General features: G+C 41.0%; 1 pseudogene; it reads right to left on the bottom strand.

Annotated features, from left to right (window-relative positions):
- Nucleotides 1-5476: 5476 nt before the first annotated feature.
- LOC129071928 (T cell receptor alpha variable 18-like) lies at nucleotides 5477-6060 on the bottom strand (annotated as a pseudogene).
- Nucleotides 6061-8698: the final 2638 nt, after the last annotated feature.

Below are 8698 nucleotides of genomic sequence, written 5' to 3'. Positions count from 1 at the left end.
AATGGATTTAACTGGGGAGGGGCACGAGGGGACTTCTGAGGTAAAGGAAACGACCTATATATTGTTTTGTTACATAGATATATATAATCTCAAGACAGACTGAACTAAATTTTTAAGAACTGTGCATTGCATTGTGGAAAAAAGTTATACCTCAATAAAAGGAGAACCAAAATAAAATAAAATACACACAAATAAAAGTCACTTGTCCTTTCTGGAGTTGTTGCACAAATTTATGTGTACTTTCCTAATTGTTAGAGAGCAGCTCCACTTTCCTGAAATTTCAACGTACTCCCAACCCCTCTGGCAATAGCCCAAGATATGTAATCAGCAAAAACTAGCTGGACATCAATATGCTCTGAGAGTAAAAATATAGACAAGTAAAATGATTAAATAAAATGGAACACCATATGTAGAGCTCCGAATATAAAGATCAACAGCTACACATGACATGCATAAGTCTCACAAAGGGAAGAGTATGTAAAATTAAGCCAGCTACAAGAGAATATGCTAGATGACTCTGTATACAAAGCGTGCAAAAACAGAGAAATCCAATCTGTGCAGTCAGATGTCAGGATAGTGGTTGTTGGGGGCACAAGACACAAGGGGCCTGACATGTGGGTGCTGGTTACCTGTGCTTTTGCAGTTTGTGACAATTCACCCAGCTCCATAACTGTGCAGGTGCACATGTCTCTATGTATAGATTATTTTATTTCATTTTGGTTCCTATTTATTGAAGTATAATTTCCTCTATATAAAATGCACAGTTTCTCAATGCATCTGAGAATTTTATATACCCATGTAATTGCCACCCAGACAAAATAAAGAACATTTCAGGAACCCCAAGAAATCCCCTGTGCCTCTCTCCAGTTAACCCTCTTTCCCAGAGGAAACCGCCTTGGCACTTCCAGCACCACAGTTCACTTTTTCTGTTCTTGAATGTGTATACATGGAATCGTACAGTACTTGGGGTGAGGGTCTGGCTTCTATTGGTCAACATAAGGTTTTATGGATCCACCTTGTGTTGTATCAGTCAGCGGTTCATTCCTTTTATTACTAAGAAATATTCCTTACATACCATAATTATTTACACATTCTGCTAGTGATAGATGTTTGGGTTGCGCGGTGTCTGGTAAATATGAATAAGGCTGCCACAAACATTTTTGTGTGGGCAATTTGTGGGTCGATGTTTCACCTCTTTTCAGTAAATACCTACTGGCAGACATTCTGGGTCATGGCAAATCCCCAAAGTGACTGCCTCGTTTGACACTCCCCCAGGGTTCACAGAAGGTCCAGTTGCTCCACTTACTTGCCAATACTTGACGTGGTCTGATGGTTTGTTTTCAGCCCTTCTAGTGGGTGAATAACGTTTGAAAGTGGATTTAATTTCCATTTCCCTGATGACTCATTATGCTGAATATATTTTATGTACTCATTAGTCAATCATATTGATGTATTTGTTATTATGTTATCTTCTTTATTGTTTATTATTAGAGTACTTTATATACACTGGAAGGAATTCTTTTTCAGAAATCTCCTTCTAGAATATTTTGTAGACTTCAAAATACTTACAGACTCTTAATATTGTCCTTTGTTGAGCAGGAATTTTTAATTTTACTTGTGTCCTACATATCAATCTTATTTTATGATTAGTGTACTTTGTATCATGCCAAAGGAATCCTTGCTCATTCTGACTCTCAAAAGTAATCTGTACCTGTTTCATGCTATTTTTAGCAGTAGTTTTTGAGATTAAAACATGCATCTTTAATTTATTCTAGTCTACTTTAAATAACGTTATATTCATTCATGAAGACAATTATGTTTTTTCTTGCACCTTAATGTACTATCAACACCCACAACACACTGTCTTTATTTTGACTTAAAGATACAATAGATTCTTAAAATAAATGAAGTTATTAAAATTACCAACCAGACTTTAAAAATTTTACCTAGAGATCTACCCTTTCTGGTATTCTTTGTTTCTTTTTCTTAATCTGAGTTTCTGTGTTGACTTCATTTTAGCATGAAGACCTTCTTTCAGCATTTATTTTACTGGGGCTCAGCTGGACACAAGTGATCTCTTCCCTTTTGTCTCCCTGATAATGTAGTTTTTGCCTTTATTTCTTAAAAAGAACTTTAATTTTCTTTTTAATTACAGTTTACATTCAATATTCTTTAGTATTGGTTTCAGCTGTACAGGATAGTGGTTAGACAATTAAATACTTTACAAAGTGTTCCCCTCCCCCGCTGTTTCCAGTACCCACCTGGCACCATTCACAGTTACTACAATACTATTGATACATTCCCTACGCTGTGCTTTGCCTCCCCCTGGCTATTTGTAACTACCAATCTGTACTTTTCAATCCCTTCAACCTTTTCACCCAGCACCCCAATTCCTCTCCCCTCTGGCAACCAGCAACCTGTTCCCTGCCTCTATGAGTTTATTTCTGTTTTGTTTGGTCATATACATTGTTGTTTAGATTCCACATTTAAGTGCAATCATATGGTATTTGTCTTTTTCTGACTGAATTATTTCATTTAGCATAATACCCTCTAGTTTCATCTATACTTTTGCAAATGGTGAGATTTCATTCTTTTTAATTTTCCTTTCTTTATTTTTTTAGATCAAAATGATTTACTTGCATTAATCAGGAGCACCCACTCACCTGGCATAGAATAGATGTCGGGAGACAATCACAGTTTTCATTATAATTACAATTGCTTTACATGCATTAAATAATTTGATTTTCAATTAAGTTCTGGGGGTGACATCGGCTAATAAGATAATAAGATAATGTAGGTTTCACATATACGCTTTGGTGATATATGATTTACGTATTGCGTTGTGTGCCCACCGCTCAAAGTCAAATTATCTTCAGTCACCATGTATTTGGTCCTCTGTATCCTTTAATACCCCCCACCCCCCCACCCCCCTTCTTTCTGGTAACCACCATACTGTTGTCTGTGTCCAGCCACCCCTCTTCTGGGTATCTACCTGAGAAATTGGAAAACGTGTATTCAGAAAGATGTATGCACTTCTATGTTCATTCCAGCATTATTCTCAGTGGCCAATACATGAAAACAACCACAGTGTTCTTCGATAGATGATGGGATAAAGAGGATGTGGTACATATATACAATGGACTACTACTCAGCAATAAGAAAAGAGGAAATACTGCCATTTGAGAGAACATGGATGTACCTTGAAAATATCATGCTAAGCTAAAGTTAGGCAGAAAAAAATTAAGAATCATATCATTTCACTCATATGTGGAAAAAAACGAGCCCTGGCTAGTGTGGCTGAGTGGATTGATTGCCGGCCTGATAACCAAAGTGTCGGTGGTTCGATTCCCAGTCAGGGCATATGACTTGGTTGCAGGCCAGGTCCCCAGCAGGGGGTGCTTAAGAGGTAACCACACATTGATGTTTCTCTCTCTTTCTCCCTCTGTTTCCCTCTCTAAAAATAAATAAAATGTAAAAAATGAATAGATAAAAATGAAAGCAACAAATAAACAGTAAAAAAAACAAATATGCCTTCATTTTGAAAGGATATTTTGGCTGGCAATAGAATTCTAGGTGGTCAATTATTTTTCTTTTTTTTAAATATTTCATGTATTTATTTATTTTTAGAGAGAAGCAGAGACAGAGAAAGAGTGGGAGAAAAACATTAATGTGTTAGAGAAACATCAATCAGTTGCCTCTCATACATGCCCAACCACTTACTGGGAGTCAGCAATCCAACATAGGAGTTGTGAATGGGGCGCGGCGTGGGGACATGAACATTTAGTCTGAAACAGAGAGGGAAGCAGCCAATGTCAGATCCCGCACATCCTAGCAGGCGGGGGGCAACAGAAGAAATGCTTGATTCTTCTCTCTACCCACCGACAGATCTCTTGTCAGTTTTTGTCAATGGATGAATAAATAAGATTCTAAAAAGCAAAGGAAGCCCGGATAACTCCATGTACAGAGGTTGGACTAGCAGAGAACAGGACAGATGGGAGGAAGCCTGAATTGCTCCTGTCTCATTGAGCTCCTCAGCCAAAGCACTAAGGTCAAGAAAAAGAATAGAAGAGAATTCTTCATGGTTTCCTAGTAGAATGGAGAGTTTATTCCAGGGTTTGAAGTTTGACCACTGTTTAGATGACTCCTATTTTCTGTGTAGTGCTATCATAGCTCAACTTTGATATCCAGAAATATGAAATTACCTTATTCATTTGGCTCCCAGGTTAATAATAGACAGTATATATCTTTCTCTGATGGACTGAATTGTGCCTTCCTGAAATCCCTATGCTAAATCCCACCCTGAATTTGGAGAGAGAGTGTTAAAGAGGCAATTAAAGTTAAGCAAGGTCATAAGGAACAGGCCTTAATTTCATGGGATAGGTGACCTCATAAGAAAAGAGACATGAGATCTCTCTCCCTCTCTCTCTCCCTCCCTCCTTCCATTCAGAGGAAAGGCCCTGTGAGGGCACTGCAAGGAGGCAGCTGTCTATGAGTGAGGAATGAACACTCAGCAGAAACCAAACTTGCTGGAACTTTGACCTTGGTCTTCCAGCCACTAGATCTACAAGAGAATAAATTTCTCTTCTTTGGGCCACCCACTCTGTGGTATTGTGTGAGTTTCCTGTTCTCTCTTCTCTATTTCCTACTCTATGGATGAATACAGATGCTTTCTGTGGAAGCCTCCATCATCTTTGCATAAACACCTTTCTTGTTTTATAAGGAAATATATAATACTATTAAAAGATTTTAGTTTAAACTAATATTTCAGTCTAGAGAGCTGAGATGGGTCAAAATCCTGGTTTCCTTTCAGATGAAATATCTTGGAACCTGAAGCCCGAACCCAGGTGACTGACCACATCATCCTCAGAATACGGATCTGGGTGATGGCAAAGGAGACTGGACAGGCAGAGTGAAGATTCCCTGGACAGAGCCTTTCCAACTGGCTGCCTCTCACCTAAAGTGGCGTATGAAGTGAGGAGAAGGGATGTCCTTCAGTGCCCTGACCTACGAGTCTTTCCATGGCAGTGGTGTTTCCTGAGCAGTTGTATGGAGTGAAGAGTTGGTGTGGAGTCAGGTAGAATTTTCAGTAGCAAGGGCTACGCTAGAGAGAGGAGCACATCCCCCTTAGCTGTGGACACTTAGTTGTGCAGAGCACGCTAGACCAGATCTTAAGTCCCTTGTTTGGGTCGTGAGTGTTTGGAGACACAAGATTACTGGAGCTTTTAAATAATTAAATAGTTAAAATATCTTGGTAGACGTTAATCTCATGGTAGAGTTTTCCTGCAAATGCTTTCTCTGAGAGGTTTGGAGTCTGAAGAGGAAAGAAGCCTTTCAGGCTCAGCACTTATGACTTATGGGTGTCAATGCTTGGGTTCTCTCTACACTGACAACCACTCTTTTTTACCCTCAGAGCTACTGCCAACCTCTTAGGCTTCTAGGAAGAGCCTGAGCTTGGTTTATTTCCTTGAGAAAACTGCTAAATAGAATCAATATTGCTGAGGGAGAGAATATCACTCCCTCCCAGGGCAGCCCACAGCCAGGCCCCACCTGCATTCTTCTGGGTTTGCGCTCGGCTCCCCCTGCAGCCTCCCCCACTGTGTCACTCACAGCACAGAGGTACACCGCCGAGTCCGCCGTTTGCACTGAATGTTTCCTCAGGTGGAAGGTGCTGTCAGTGTTCTCCAGTTTGGCCCGAAAACCTTGGTTGACCACCTCTTCACTTCCGGGTGAAGTTTTCAGCAGGAGAACAGGCTCTTTGTTTTGATATTGGACATACCAGAAAAGAAAAACTGAATACCCATAGGTAGTCTGGTAAGTGCAGTTCAGGGTCAAATTTACCCCCTCTGGGAGGGTAATAGGGCCTTCTGTCTGGTTCACTGAGTCTCCACGGGTGCCCACTAAGAGAAAGGAAAGGCTTTGTTATATTGGCAATGAAGAGGAGTAGTCTCCAGATTGGGAGGCATCCTAAAACCAAGGACTAGAACACCGAGGAAATCCCGAGAAATGTTACCTACCGAACATCAACAGGATCACAAGTCCAGAGCTGGAAGGAGACAGCATGGCTGGCACAGAATCAGCAGCAGGTTTGGCTGGTAATACCACAGCTGAAAGGGCTTTCCTTTACTTTCAAGATCCTTTGGTGAAACCTTCTAGAAAACCTTGACTCATGTGTTAAGGAAGACAAACTGCCTTGCAAGGTCCTGTCACAGGCTGTAAAAAAGGGACATACTCAGAAATGGGAGAAGTGTCAAACCAGCACTCAAGGGGAGCAGCGCCCTCTTGTGGTTTCTCTTCTGTCCAGCAGCGAACTTCACATCTTTGAAGTATGTATTTACCTTGGAATGGGGCTTAAATTCTGGATGAAGACTGGAACTGGGTGTCTGGAGTGACGGGTAGAGCTCCAGGAAGCAAGCACCAAGGACCGTCAGCAAACGTCATGCTGGCGTATGAGGTTTAGACAGTGCGCAATTCCTCGGTCACCCTCTTTAAGGTTCAGGGCAGTAGGGCTCCCTGAAGTCTCCCTAGACCCAGCATCTAATGTCTGTTCACACCGAGTGTTAAGCTAGTTTTAGGCATCTTGGGGTATATGGAGAGTGGCGGGAAAAGCATGATCTAAGTTCTCTTCTTGACATATTCCCCCGCTGGTCTCTGGAACTAGAAGACAAGCCCTTCTGCTTACAATGTTCTCCCTTCTCTCTACTGCCCTTGCCCAGGTCACTTCTGTTCATTCTTTAAGATCCACCTCACATGCCACCTTCCTGGGAAAGCACCCACCCAGCGCTTCAGGCTGAGTTAGTGCTCCTCTCTTTTCCCACTTACCCTGTGACATGACATCACTGTCATTACTATGTGATATTAGGGTCATCTATGTCCTGTTTTTCAAACTAGAGTTGGTGCCCTTGAGATCAGAAACTGAATCTTGAGTCTCAGTAGCCACTTCCTGAGAATATACAGTTGCTTAGTTCACTGTTGATGTTCAAAAAATATCTGAGGAATGAGTGAATCAATGGGATAGAACATGCCTGGAGGGTACAGTTATCTTTTTAGGAAATCTGGCTCCATGAGAGCATGTGAGCAGCTGCTTCCAGAGGCAGAGCCAGGACCTGGATAACAGGTCCATGCAGGCTTCTCATAATACAGACCTTCATATGGAGGACAATGCTCACACTGACTATTTTTCTAAAATTTTATGGTGCCTCATATACACACAAAAAATGGAGTTAAATATAAAGTTTCTCTACCCAGAAGTCTAACATTAACCAAAACACCAAATCCAAAAATTCTCATGTAATTTCTATCCACTAGGGTTTCAGAAACTTTTTTTGTAAAGGATCAAATAGTGTTTAGTTTAAAGTTTGAAGTCATTTGGTCTTTGTTGCAACTACCCAGTTGTGCTGTTACAGCCCAAAACAATCACAGTCAGGGCATAAATAAATGGGTAAGGCTGTTTTCCAATAAAATTTTATTTAAAAAGCATAGGGGGCAGCTGCTCTAACTTGAGGGGTATCTTTGGCCAACCCTCTTTTACCCCAAGAATTTATTCATAGACCTCCAGCGATCCATTGACTCTAGTCAGAGAAACTCAGCCTTATTTTATGTTTCCTCTTTGTACAATATTATCATAGCTCTTTGAGGAAGCTAAAATGTAGGAAGTACAGTGAATGGGTTACTTGATAGAGGGGAAGAAGAAGGAGATTTGATGATCCTAATACCTAAGGGACTTGGGTGCTCAGGGTTCAAAGGCAAGAAACACAGATATTGACATGCCACTAAAGAGCTCACAGAGTAGTTGTGAAAATAGATGTTAATCAAACAATGAATAAATACAGGAAAAACTGTGAGCTTGAAAAGGTAGAGTTCTGTGATTCTAAGCATGCGCACTGCCCTTCCTTCAGTTACTCTTGGACAGATGTACAGACAGGGTAATATAGGGGGGATGGGGCACTGTTAACAAACTTAATAATACAAATATTGTTGAAGTGAGAGAAAGAGAGAGATTAGGAGCATACGAGTATTTGTGGAATGAAGTTGCAAAAGTAGCAAAGTTACTCAAAGTTGGTAGGTCCCACTAAAGCCTTTCCTTTATTCTAGAAGTAAGTGGGGATCCCGGTGACCGCCAGGTCAGGCGGGCACTCCAGCGCGCTCACAGTCACTGTAGTACGAAGGGCCTCGCTCAGGGGGGACGGGGTGTGTCAAGTGGGCTCGTGAGCTAGGGATTCACGTGGATTGTCAATTAGGATTGTGGAGCTGAGTTGGGCTCTGGACGGTAAGGGACCTTCTGGATGACCTTCAGAAGGCAAAGTCAACAAGGCTGGGAGATAGATTACATAAGGTGTTTCAAAAACAAGTAACAGTGAATAAAAAAAAATTAGAGCCCTACAATAGCCTAAACCGACAGTATGGCAGGAACTGGTTTTTTTTTCCCATGCAATGCCCGCTCTCTCCTACTTCTTACCAATAGAACCACAGTTTTGATGTGGGTGTCGATATTTTGAGATTAAAAAAATCATTCTGATGGTCCCATCTCTTTTGCAGATGGAATAGGCTTGAATCATCAAATACTCTTGTGAATGAAATATAAGCAGAAACTGTGGAGTAGAATTTCTGGAAATGATTGACTCAGGCAGCATGTAGCCATTTCTCCTTTGCCTTTTCTTTCTTCCTAGAAGGTGTGTAAAGTGATTGGATCACTGGCAGT

Source organism: Pteronotus mesoamericanus, unplaced genomic scaffold, assembly GCF_021234165.1.
Source record: "Pteronotus mesoamericanus isolate MK-2021 breed Mesoamerican mustached bat unplaced genomic scaffold, CSHL_Meso_final contig_276, whole genome shotgun sequence".
NCBI lineage: Eukaryota > Metazoa > Chordata > Mammalia > Chiroptera > Mormoopidae > Pteronotus > Pteronotus mesoamericanus.
The sequence above is the reverse complement of the archived record's forward strand: the minus strand, read 5'-3'. Positions and strand labels throughout refer to the sequence as shown.